Source organism: Alosa sapidissima, chromosome 1 (assembly GCF_018492685.1).
Source record: "Alosa sapidissima isolate fAloSap1 chromosome 1, fAloSap1.pri, whole genome shotgun sequence".
Lineage (NCBI taxonomy): Eukaryota > Metazoa > Chordata > Actinopteri > Clupeiformes > Clupeidae > Alosa > Alosa sapidissima.
In genome coordinates, this window is record NC_055957.1 from 54,218,985 (window position 1) to 54,232,468 (window position 13,484).

The following is a 13,484-nucleotide window of genomic DNA, read 5'->3' on the forward strand; positions in this document are numbered from 1 at the left end:
AGCCAGAATTCAATTTAAATCTCTCACTTTGGCCTATAGGACACTGACTGGATCTGCTCCTTGTTATTTTAATTCAATGATCAAAATATACATCCCCAACCGCCCACTGCGGTCTTCTGATGAGCTTCAGTCTTAAACGCTAGGTCAAATTCAAGACTCTTTTCCTCAGTGGTTTAATTTTGGTGGAATGAGTTGCTCTTCGTTCTTGTGATGGTTTTTGGTCTTTTAAGCACTTCTTATACATTATGGTTTGTATGCAGTAGTACTGTTTTATTTTCATTATAGGCTGTTGATTAATTTGACATTTTTTATTATTGATATTCTCCTTAATGTAGTCTTACCATGTTATGTGTAAAATGTTTACAGAGTATCCTGATGTAGTAGGTCCATGTTCTCATATTTTTACAGCTGACATGAAGGCTGCAGTATTACATTTTTGATTTATAATGGAGCACCCTCTCTGGTGAAAGACTAGCAAGCCTGTGGTAGAGGCATACGATTACAGACATATTGAGAGAGCCTATCAATGAGTTGTCACAGTTTTCAATTTAGACGTATTATTTTGAAATGGGGTACGTCTATGGGAGGATTTACACATCACCGGCAAGACCTGATCAAATCATACCAATGCAAAATGCTTCTCCAGCAGTGCAATCGCAGGTAACAACGATACCTTAACTCAGCATTTTCAGATACCGCTGTTATGAGCATACTAAGCAAATTGTCCATTTGTAACTTTGAATCCTACCTCACGTTAAGCTATGGTCCAATAATGTGTTCACTAAAACACAAGTAAAGTTATTTGTCGGGCTGATTCATAAATGGGCATACCGAGGTTGTCGACCTAGCAGGCTAGGTGGCGTTTATTGCCATTCACAAAACTAAGCAAGAGTTAACGTTAATGAAACTTAACATTGCCTTCTCCAGTGACAAAGTGTATTCAAATGAAGTTGCAACGATGATGGCGGCAATCACTGGTTACGTTAAACCATTTGAAACAAGTAGGACTGTAAATTATGGTGACTATGGCTAACGTCACTTCGGATCAATATAGCAGAGCCATTTTACTTTACCTATCAACTGGCTAATGCTAGCATGATGTAGCATGCTATGAGCTAATATACTTAGCATCTACGAAAGAACAGCACATATCTTTTTTCACAAAGAATCTGTAACAACTAACAACGATGTCTCTTACAAACAACTACACAATGTATGACTATCAATATGTATTTAGTCAGACTGTGATAAGATATAGCCTAATGATAATAACAGCAACACTTATTTAGGTTAGATTATGTGTCGAAATCAGGTGTCGTTAAAATAAGTGAGCGATGACGTGGTAGTGTCTGCAGCCTAGACGGTAAAACATAATGGACAAAGCGTCGTGTCTGCAGCCAGCCAGTTGTCAATCATAGGTGTAAACACGCCCTTTTTAGATTTGTTAATATAACAATAAAAAAAAAATAATTTCAGCGAGAAAAGAAAAATTGTGTGTATTGAAGCATCTTGAAAACTATTTTTTCGAATAAAAAGTTGTTGATACAAAAATAGTTTTAGGTGAGAAAAGTGACACGGAAAGTTGGCTACTTGGCCATTGAAATACATGGGGATGGGCGGAGTTACACGTTGTACTGCAGCCAGCCACCAGGGGGCTCTGGACTAACGCTCGCATCACTCTTAACAGACGGCACACTGTCCAGTTCTATATATACAGTCTATGTCTATTACAGACACGGAAAGTAAGGGAATTTGATCATATTTGGGGCAAAGTCATGGAATATCAGGGAATTTTGTTGTAGCAGTTTAGAATATACTTGGCAAAACATTAATACAAATATAATTATTTCCATGCAGAATTTGTGTATATCTGGTTATTAGATGATGGTGATGATTAGATGGTGATGGTTAACCCAACTTTGTTTATTCAAGGATCATTTATTCATATTCCGCTCCAAAAAAGTCCAAGATTCTTGAAAGATTCATGGCTGCTCTGAAATCTTATCTCATTACAGGTCATGGAAATTAAGGGTTTTTGTCAGGGAAAGTCACCGAAAAGTCATGGAATTTTACACTTGAAGTAGAGTGGGAACCCTGCATCTACGTTACAGTCCCAATGCATGACTATTTTTAGAATTCGCCTTGGCACTCACTATAAAGCAATAGCGGTTCAAATGACATATCATAGGCTAGTTGGCGGGTTGGATGACCTTACAGTTGTTATTAAACAAACGATAGAAACATTGCGTTCGTTTGGCTAGTTTATTTGGTTAGTTCATTTAGCAGGAAGACACAGGAAAGTCAGCCAATGTTAGTGATTTATGACAGCAATATGGCTAATAACGTTAATCGATGATGAGATTTCTGTTTAACGTTAAGAGTTAACGTTGACTTACAGCAATTGTGCACTATAACAGTTAGGTGCATTACGTTAACCTTAGTTTGGTCAATTCATTTGAATGCTGAGTAGGCTATCGTTAGCTTTAGGTTGACAGTTAATGTTACATTAACGTTAGCTGGTCTCGAAAGGTCATAACGTTAAGTGAAGTTAACGTTACTTGTCACTTACCTTTGAAACTTGGCTTCAGGATCACCTGGGAACGTTCATTAACGTAACGTTATCTACAATTAAACTCAGAATGATGTCTAAAGTTATCTGCGTCGGATTAAGACCAAACTAAGTTCTAGGCTAAGTTAAAGTTAGCGTTAACGTTAAGTTACAATACTTGAATCTGTTAGTTATGGTAAGTCGTTCATAACAATGACTCTCTCCCCCCCCCCCTTTAAGGTATGTTATAACGTTATAACTTCTCACGTTAGCCTTGTTCTTGGTCTAATAATGTAGTTAATGTTTACGTAGTTCTAAATACACAAGATGTCCTGAATCTAACGACAAAATGTGGATTATAGCGGCAACTAACATTACGTTAGATGGCTGACTTCAATCAGAGACGTTTAAAGGAACGCTTTAGCTTCACACATATCAACAAACACCGTCACCTGTTATTTTGCCCCGCTTCCTTTACCCATCGACACAGTCGTCAAAATAAAAGTTCTTTTTCCCCCCATTCTTTTGTGTTCAAGATTCTCACTTGCCCTCTCACCAAGGGGGCAGGCGAATTCCCGGAAGTAGAAGAATCGACGTAGGCTGGAGGGACCACCTCTCTGCTAACTCCCATAGAAGTCCATTCATTCTAGGATTTTTTTGAAATACCATAACTTCATATAACATATATCCTGTGCTGATATTGTAGCTTTTGTGTAATCAACATAAACACTACAAAGGCAAAACAGACTCCACTACCTCGTCCGTAACGTTGGTTACCCGTAAGAAGAATGGTTAGCTTGTTCGGTTGGAGGGAAGCTAGCTTTGACGTAATCTCTCTTTCGCGCCGTAGGGAGATCACCGTATTGTTTGGATAAGAAGCTCAGTCCACCTTACTGTCTATGACGGTAACTCGTAAGCAAAACCTAGCATACACGACCGTATGTTAAGGTAAAGCATTACACAGAGGCAACCTAATTTTAAAAAAAAAAACGGCAGTAATCATTTCAGAGGTTTTTCGATGGATTGACCGTAGGTCGGAAAAGTGGAAAGAAAATAGCTTCAAGGCTATAACTTTTTTGTTTTGTTTTAGCATGACTGTTTTTGAAGATGATCATGTATGGTAGCTTCAACATTAACACGACTTGGTGAGGATGATATTAATAATAATACATAAATAAATGTTTAACTTTGATGACTTTGAAGGCGAAGGAAATGTGAGAAGAATTTCTGTGTATCTATCATATGAGTTACAAGATTCAGTTCTATGGCTATCGTCATGAAGTTAAGTGTGAGGCTGCGCAGTACTGGGGGGACCAACTGAAAAATCGTTCTATTTGACTCAGTGCCCTCCCATTGAAAACGACGGAGTCTGTTCGTCCATTTCTTTTACTGTCTATGCCTCTCACTCACTCCCCCTGCCCGGAAGAAGGGGATATTAAATTAATCAAATGAAGGCATTATTATGAAGGCATCAATCAATTCAACAGATTCATTTTATTAAAATGCCAATCACATTTTTTATCTTGTGATGTCAATGAAATGTCACTCAAAATACCGTAAATATCTAGTCTCTCTCCTACTTCCTAACTTCGATAGGACCAATCACATTGTGTATAGAGGCGGGCTTAACATTATGATTGAGTTGCAACGGTTTGGCTTGAATTCCCTGATACTTGAAAACAAAGAAGATGGATGTTGCTGTTGGCGAACAGCGTGACACGAGTTAAGCTTTTTTAAAGTTGGCAAAAGTTTGAACTAGCCAACTAGCTCCACTGGTGGGAAAATGCATGGGACTCATGAGTTGTAGCGCTGTCGTATTGCGTGCAGAGGGAATTTTAAAGACAACCGATTATCCCGCCCCTCGGACTGAGCACTGCCAACCATAGACATAAGATACATAGACGCCGCATCGACCGCTACTCCTTACTAGCGCTGACGAGATTTGGAGCCGCCATCTTGGACCGGTCATCCACTCCACTCAGTGTAATCTGTTTGGCCGGTGAGATGAGCTGTCAGCGCACTTAATTAATCATATCTCACTGAATACCGAACAGATTCTCACACGGTTTTTTTTGCTGCAAAGGTCATACATGTAGCTATGATACAGGGCACATGATTTAGCGTATTTTAATATTCATAGTGGGTTTAACAGTAATAGAATATTCTGATATATGATATAAAGTGACCTGACGTCCAATATCAAAACTGGGAACATAATCCATGTTTGACAGCATAGACAAAACTAGTTTGATACAAGTTTAATGAGTTAAATATAGTTCACAGTTGACAGAAAAGTTCCATCAACAGCATTATTCACAGTCTACAGAAAGGTTCCATAAACATTTAAGTGAGATCAGTGCCATTCAGACATCTGAGGGGTATTCCAAGTAGGCCTATGTGGTTTAGTGACAAACTTGGGTAAATTGACTCAGAATAAGTTGTAAACCTCCCAGTAGAAAAGCTGTATGATACAGGAAACATGGTTGTGTGTATTTTAATATTCATAGTGGGCTTAACAGTAATAGAATATTCTGATATATATGATATATTATAAAGTGATGACATCCAATATAAAAACTGGGAACATAACTAATCCACGTTTGACAGCATAGACAAAAACTGGTTTGATACAAGTTTTAATGAGTTAAATTTACAGAAAAAAATCCATTAACATTTTCAGTTCAGTGCCATCAAAAATAAAGTGATGAACAGACATTGGTGTGGCATAAAGGAAATGGAGTAACTGGGTTCAATATCAACAGCATTTGTTAGACAAGTTCCATAAATATTGTAAAGTGCAAGTTTGTAGGTTTGTTTCTGATCCTTAAAAAACAGACATTGGTTTGGCATAGTAAGTGTAACAGTTCATCAATTCAAGACAAAAAGGTGACTTGTCACTTGTACAGTGTCAATGGGTTCATCAACAGCATCTGTTATTTACAGTTCACAGAAAGGTTCCAGCCCCAATGAAGAGATTACATGAAAAAAGGAATTAAGAAACATTTTAGAAACTGCTAAGATCAACCCGTTCATTGCAATCAGTAAAGAATCAGGGAGTGTCTTCACAGGCTCAGTGAGACAGAGTTACCGTCATGCAGTTGGTTCTATGATTTCGACAACTGGTGCATGTCATTTTGTATGTTCCCACCTTGCTAAAATTGCTTGGGTACACTTTGGCTGAGAACAAAAGTGCTTCAGACAGCAGGTGGGCAAATAAGATGGCATAGTAAACTGGGTAAACTCCATAAAAGAGGACTGAGTCAACCAGACGATGGGAAAATGGGACACAGAGTGGCGAATGCAGGTGATGAAGGTGGAGCTCATAAATCAAACATTCAGTCACAGTGTAGCAGATACCCTGCAGTACTGCAATGAAGAGCTGCACCTTCCTCAGTTCCAGGGGTGTGAGGAGACCGTTCAGTTCATTCACAGTCTTCTTGAACAAGGCAGTTGTTCTGGAGAGATACAAAATAATAAATAAATGAATGAAAAGGAATTTGAGAGGCATCTTATTCTTGTTAGGGTAAATGACATGTGAATAATACAGTGTTGGGCAAGCTACTTCGAAATTTTAGTGAGCTAAACTATCAGTTACTCTGCCATGAATAAAACACTACACAAAACTACCACCCAGTCAAATGTATTAGTAGCCTAACACAAACACAGCAGTAGGCTAGTTCACTACATAGGAAGCTACTTTAAATTGTGCTAATTTCACATGACAAGAAAAGTGTAGCTTGTCTGGCTAAGCTACTTGATAAATAAAGAAGTTGAGCTATTGAAAAGTTACTTTATTCAGGAAATAGTGAGGCTACCATCAACACACTTAGGCTACAAGTAGCAGCTAGTGATTGCCCAATAGGCTAGTCTGTGCCACTTGTGTAAAATTCGCCGGCCAAATCTAGTATGATTTCTACAATAGCCTTCTTGTGTCAGTTGTAATCTAAGTCAGTGTTATGGAATATGACTTATCAAGTCTCAGTTCATAGCCGGGTGAACACCGAGTAAACATAGCCTAGGTAGATGGCTACGATTTTCATACAGTAATATCAAAGATTGCTCCTTCTCAGCTCTCTGGTAATATTCTATTCACAAGATATAACCAATAGTACGGTTATGTTAAATCTTACTTGTGAAAAGTAAATCCCCCGAGTATGGTCCGCCGATTTGAGAAGGAACATGCTGCACAGTGCTGTCATCTTGTGTCTTCTGCTGCAACGCAACGAGGTGTATGACCGGTCCAAGATGGCGGCCGCATTTCTTGTTTCCAGCAGCCAATGCGGCGTCTATGTATATTATGTCTATGCTGCCAACGGTGAGTGCCCAGCAGTGTTGCCAGATTGGGCTCTTCTTCTTATTTTTCTTTTTTCTTTGGCGGTTGGCAAACAGCTTTTAGGTGCATTACCGCCACCTTCTGAATAGGAGTGTGGGTCTGAATACTACATCCCTCTGAATTCTATGGAATAAACCTGTTGTTTTCAAGTATTGAAAAACACATCTAAAACATTGTTCCCCAGAATTTCTTTGCAGTAAATCTGTTATGTCCAGACTCATTTTTTCTTGTGCTAGCTGCTCTATAAGTGTCTGTCGTTCCTGTTGGAATTTAGGACACTGTACTATGACATGTTCTACGGTTTCTTGATTGCCACACTCACAGTAACCATCAGCATGCTTTCTCATTAAAACTAGTGTGCAGTTCAACCCTGTATGCCCATACCTCATTCTTGACACAATATCCTCCTCCTGTTTGCTTCTGCTGGTACTCCTACTCCATCCTACATTCTTTTGAATTGAATACAGATGCCTGCCTGTACCTTCATTATCCCATAAATATTGCCATATTTCCTTATTCTTAGCTTTAATCATGTTTTTAATTTCAGTTTTGCTATATTGTACCTGAATACCTATGCTACAGTATCTTGTTTTGTTGCCTGTTTAGCATACTTGTCTGCCACTTCATTCCCCACTACTCCTACATGGGCTGGAACCCACCCCAGAAGGACGCTAAACTCCTGAATTGGTTAACCTATTTACCAAATGCACTATCTCATATATAATATCCTGCCTGGATTCAGAATGTACATTCCTTATTCTTAATAAAGCTGAACTTGAGTCAGACCATATTGCTACACTTTTAGATCTATACTCCTCCACCCATAATAACGCCAACCATATTGCAATTAATTCAGCTGTATATACTGTACAGCAAGATCATCACTAACTCTCTTAGCCTTTACCAACTGTAATTCGGGAATTGCATATGCAACTCCTACTCTCTTGTTTATTTTTGATGCATCTGTGTACACATGAATATTATTTCCATACTTTTCTCTGACATATTTCAAATGCATAATTATTAATAGTAACTCCACTCTCCCTTTCTTCCAATAATGCTAAATCTATTGCTACTTCTTTAAACATCCATGGAGGAACACTTGAATATGCTACACTGTTGGACTTACTTACTTAGTGTTGTAATTTCCATTTCTCTTGCAACATTTCCTATTGTCCAACCAAAACATGAACTTTGTTCTTTTCCCTTCTCTTGGCAGGGCATTAGAACCCTCTGACAAGGATGGTCATCTTTGTGGCCCTTCAGGTTTGCCCAGTAAACAAGGGCCAACTGCTCTCTTCTTAGCTTAAGAGGCATCTCTCCCATCTCTAACTGGATTGCAGCCACTGGAGTAGTCTTATATGCCCCACTACATAATCTCAAAGCCTGATATTGTATTGCATCCAGTTTACTTAACTGAGTTGCAGAAGCAGACCCATATATAAAACATCCATAATCCAACACTGACCTCATTAATCCTATATAAATAGTTTTCATAGCTGGTCTGCTTGCACCCCACTCTACTCCCCTCAAACAACGCATAACATTTAAGACCTTCTTACACTTTTCCACTACTTTTTGGACATGAATTGCCCATGTAAGCGTCTTGTCATACCACAGACCTAAATACCTAAAGAAGTCTACTCGTTCTAATTCTGATCCATATATCCTAAGTTTTAAATCTGGATTTATTTTCTTTCTTGTAAAAAACATGGTCTTTGATGTATCCACTGAGAATCTAAATCCCCATTCAAATGCCCATCTTTCAATATTACTAATTGCTTGTTGCATTTTATTAACAACATATTCAACATTTCTACTCTTCTTCTACATAGCACCATCATCGGCAAACAGAGCTACATCGACTGAGCATCCAACAACACATCATTAATCATTATTGAAAAAAACAAAGGACTAATGATGCTCCCTTGAGGAGTGCCATTCTCTACTTCATAATAACTACTTAATACTTCATTAATTTTAACTGCTATTTCCCTTTCTGTAAAGAAATCCTTACACCAGCTAAAAACTCTTCCTTTTATTCCCATTAGTTTTAACTTGATAAGCAGCCCCTTCTTCCACAGCATATCATAAGCCTTTTCAATATCAAAGAACACCACTAATACTGTCTCTTTATTTGTCTGAGCTCTCCTTACGTCATACTCCAAACACACCATAGGATCCATTGTTCCTCTTCCTCTTCTAAACCCACTCTGATAATTTTTGATCAGACCTCTAGTCTCCATGTAGTATACCATTCTATCATTGACCATCCTTTCCATAGTTTTCCCCATCTGAGAGGTCAAAGCAATCGGTCTATAACTTTCTGGAACTGTTGGATCTTTCCCTGGCTTCCTTATGGGTATAATTATAGACTCCTTCCAACTTCTTGGAATAGTGCCTTCTATCCATACCTTATTGTACAAATTTAGCAACATCTCTTTCCCTTTATCACATAACAGATACTATCCCTTCCTGGAGTTGATTTACCCAGCTTCCTTGAGGCATTATTAAGTTCAGCTATTGTAAATAACCTATTTAACGCACTACCATCTTCACCATCACCTTCCTGACTGATACTCCCATATCTTGCAATAGTATCCTCCCTTCCTCTTCTTTCCTCTTGACTTAAATTTTCAGATCTATGTACTTTTACTAGTGTCTTTGCTATTAGCTCCGCTTTAGCTTCACTACTAGTCACACTATTTTGGCCATCCTTCATTACTGGGTAACCAAACTCTTTCCCACAGCCTCTCATTCTCTTTATAGTTCCCCATACTTTCTCCACTGGTGTTGACCTTCCAATTGAGTCACAAAACCTTTTCCAATATTCTTTTTATATCTCCTAATTGTTTGCCTCACTATTGCCTGTAGTCTCTTATATTCAACTAGATTTTGAAAATTATGTGTCTTCTTCAACTCTTTAAAAGCTCTATTTCTTTTCCGTATTACCTCACCACATTCTTTTGACCACCATGGCACAATTTTACACAACTTTGTGGGTTTAGACTTTGGAATAGCCTCTATTGCTGCCTGAATTATAGTGCTACTTATCTCTGTATTTAACTCCTCAACTTCTTGATCATCTCTGACCCACATCAAAGAACACTCACTGATTTCTCTAAACTTCTCCCAGTCAGCCTCTTCCAACCTCCATCTCCCCTCCCTCACTACCTTTTCCACAGTCAATTCCATTTCTGTTTGAATTAGTATAGGAGAATGATCACTTCCCATAGTACTTTCTCTCATTACCTCCCACCTACACTTCCTAGCTATTGCTATTGAAGCTAGTGTAATGTCTACTGTAGACTCTGTCCCCCTTGCTACATCTATCCTTGTACCAGTTCCATCATTTACATGTAAACACACTAGCTTTTTCTCTTCCATAAATTCCTCAACAATGCTCCCATTACTGTCATCCTTAACATAATATGTTATGTGCATTAAAATCTCCACACCAAATAACTTTCCCATTTAACTCACCCCAAATTTCTTCCAAGTGCCCAATGTCCAGTTGCTTACATGGATTATAAAAGTTAATTATTTTAACACTTCCCTTACTTGTCCATACCTCCACTGCAATAAACTCCCACTCATTTCCCCTCCTTAACTCTCTATATTGTAACCCTTGTCTTAGAAAAATAGCACACCCTCCACCATTTCCCTCTAATCTATCCCTTCTTAAACTTATATACCCCTTTATCACAAAGTCTAAAATAGACTTAAGCTAAGTCTCCTGGATGCATACAATATCTGGCTTATCATTTAAATCTTCAATAAAACCTTTAAGTTCTTGGCCATTTGCAATAAGACTCCTAGCTGCTGTGTGATCCCCACCACAATTACAACACTTCCTCTCAGCACAAACTCCACACTTTCCATACTCATGATCTCCACCACACTTTCCACATCTTTGCTTTCCTTTACACACTCTTGCAATATGTCCATATCTCTGACACTTGTAGCATCTTACGGGTGGAGGAATATACTCCCTCACACTAAAACTCATAAACCCTATCATCACTTTAGATGGCAGCACCCCTTCCTGAAATTCCAGGAGTACTGAGGTACTGTCAACTTTCTCACCATTCTTCGTCATTTTAAGACGATTAATCTCAACTACAGTTCCTCCCTTAATAATCTTTTTAAGTTCCTCTAACTTCTCACCTAAAGGGATTCCTGATATTACATCCCTCGCTCTCCGGTGTTTGCCAAACATTCTCACTTCACTCACTTCCTTTTTACAGATTGTTTGTACTTGCATAGCCTTATCTCTTTGTCCTATGTCCTTACACTTAATCAACAACGCGATCGCGTAGCACTTTTGCCAATTCTACTTCACCCACTGATTTTTTTACTCCACTCGTTAAGGCAGAGAGACTTACGTCCTGTATATTACTACCCTCTTTAAATTTTATCAAAACCTTATACCCGTCCTCTTCTGTCATTTTCCTTCTTACAACTCTTGTATCGTTTTCCTCCACTTCAAGTGCCCTCTTGGTTGTTGTTCTCCCTTTACCTCCTCCACCAACTCAGTTTATGCACAACTACCAATTTAATTAAATATCGCATTAAACAAACCGCCTTGTCTTCTTCGGAGCAAAACACGAAACACGGAAGTCCAAACGCATGCGCCGTCGACTCACTTTTCCAGATTGGGCTACGTCGGGCGGAGAGAAAAAGCCTTAGGCGGGCAGATAAAATATGGGCTACTTTTAACGAGATTGGGAGGTTTTTGTTTTCGCACCAATCATACATTTGATCAAATACAATTAAAATGTTGTTCTAATTTTAGGTTTATAATGTAGCGATCACACCCTACAAACATGGGCAGCAAGACATTTGTAAAGGCGGGCAGCGGCCTAAGTCAGATAAAATAAAAATGATACATTTCAGAATGTTCTGCCATTGTTCTATATTCTACCGCCATGCTAACCATTTCTAAAAGCTAGATCGATTTAGAGTAATGTCGAAGTAGGGTAAATATAAAAAGCACTACAGAAAGGAGTGGGAGGCTGATGAAGCTTTAAAAGCATGGATCGCACTTGTCGCGCAAGATCCGTCCAAGGCACGGTGCAAGTACTGCAGGAGCAAGATACGAGCTCAACTAAGAGATCTCAAAGACCACGCTGAAATGAAGAGACACACGAGACACTGTCTCCCGAGTGTAAATGTTAGCATTAGGTCGTTCACTAGGCCAACATGCTCTGGAGAGGGTGACATCAGTAATGATCAGAAGAGAAGGGAACTTCTCGCAACATACGTGGCCTGCCACATGTCAATCAATGCCGTGGACGACCTGTCAGATATCCTAGAGGAGGAATTTGGAGAATTCAAAATGCACCGCACCAAGTGCACGGCCATCATAAAATCAGTGCTGGCCCCTCACTTCAGATGTGCGTTAAAGGACGATATCGGCCCCTCACTTCAGATGTGAGTTAAATCAGTGCTGGCCCCTCACTTCAGATGTGCGTTAAAGGACGATATCGGCCCCTCACTTCAGATGTGAGTTAAATCAGTGCTGGCCCCTCACTTCAGATGTGAGTTAAAGGACAATATCGCCCCTCACTTCAAATGTGAGTTAAATCAGTGCTGGCCCCTCACTTCAGATATGAGTTAAAGGACGATATCGGTGAGTCCTCATTCTCTCTTTACTTGGATGAGACCACCGATATATCTGTCAATAAACTGCTGTGCATATGCATTAAATACCGGTCACTAAAACATGGCAAATTCATCAGCTCTTACCTGGGGTTAGTTGAAGTGACATGCGCAAATGCCAGGGGCATCACAGACGTGATCCTCACCTTCATGCAAGAGTATGGCCTAAACATTAAAAACATGGTGGGGATCGCCACAGATGGAGCGAGTGTTATGGTAGGAAAAAATCACAACGTGTACACTTTACTCAAAGAAAAACAGCCCGATCTAAACCTTATAAGGTGCGTCTGTCATTCATTGGATATAGTGGCAAACAAGGCCATGGCTCAACTCCCTAGCAATCTAGACTATATGATAAGAGAAACCTACAACTGGCTTTCTCACTCAGCCAAACATCAAACTGACTACAAAACTCTCTACGAAACTCTAAATGATGAAGCGTGCCCACTAAAAGTACTGTCACCGTCCACTACTCGTTGGTTAAGGTGTAGCTGACTCGACCGAATTTTGCAACAGCGAGATGCACTGAAGCTGGACTTCAGTCTTGCAGCCAGTGCAGAACACTGCTACTCGGCAAGGAGCTGTTGAGCAAAATGTACAGTGATCAAGCAAACATACTTTACATGAACTTCCTTCGGCCAATCTTGGTGGAAATAAAAACAGTGAACAAGTTCTTTCAGTTGGAGACAGGGGAGAGGCGAAATGAGAGCGAATCGCCGAGGCAGGCGAAACAAAGTTTGGCGAAAGTTTAACTTTATTTAAATGAGGACTATTCGAGAACCAATCAGGTCCGCATGTTTGTGTTTGGAGGCGGGAGTTACAAAAAAGTCTGACCAAGATGCCGGAGACTACCTGAGCTGTTACACGAAAATTTGTATAAAATGTTTCGACATGAACATTGGCACTTGTATCAACACGAATTGCGGTTTATATGCCACATAA

At 39.4% G+C, this 13,484-nt stretch overlaps 1 protein-coding gene across 4 annotated transcripts in view; it reads right to left on the reverse strand.

The window, feature by feature from the left end:
- The window catches only part of atg9b (autophagy related 9B), a 98,993-nt gene extending 95,872 nt beyond the window's left edge, over positions 1–3,121 (reverse strand). The window contains exons 1-2 of one of the 4 annotated variants that reach the window (XM_042109322.1): positions 3,001–3,019; positions 2,570–2,594 (exon numbers count right to left, since the gene is read on the reverse strand). The gene's annotated coding sequence lies outside the window, so the exon portion shown is untranslated. Of the gene's footprint in view, positions 1–2,569; positions 2,595–2,921 lie in introns of all 4 variants that reach the window. The other 3 variants (XM_042109317.1, XM_042109332.1, XM_042109341.1) reach the window with 3 other exon arrangements.
- Positions 3,122–13,484: the final 10,363 nt, after the last annotated feature.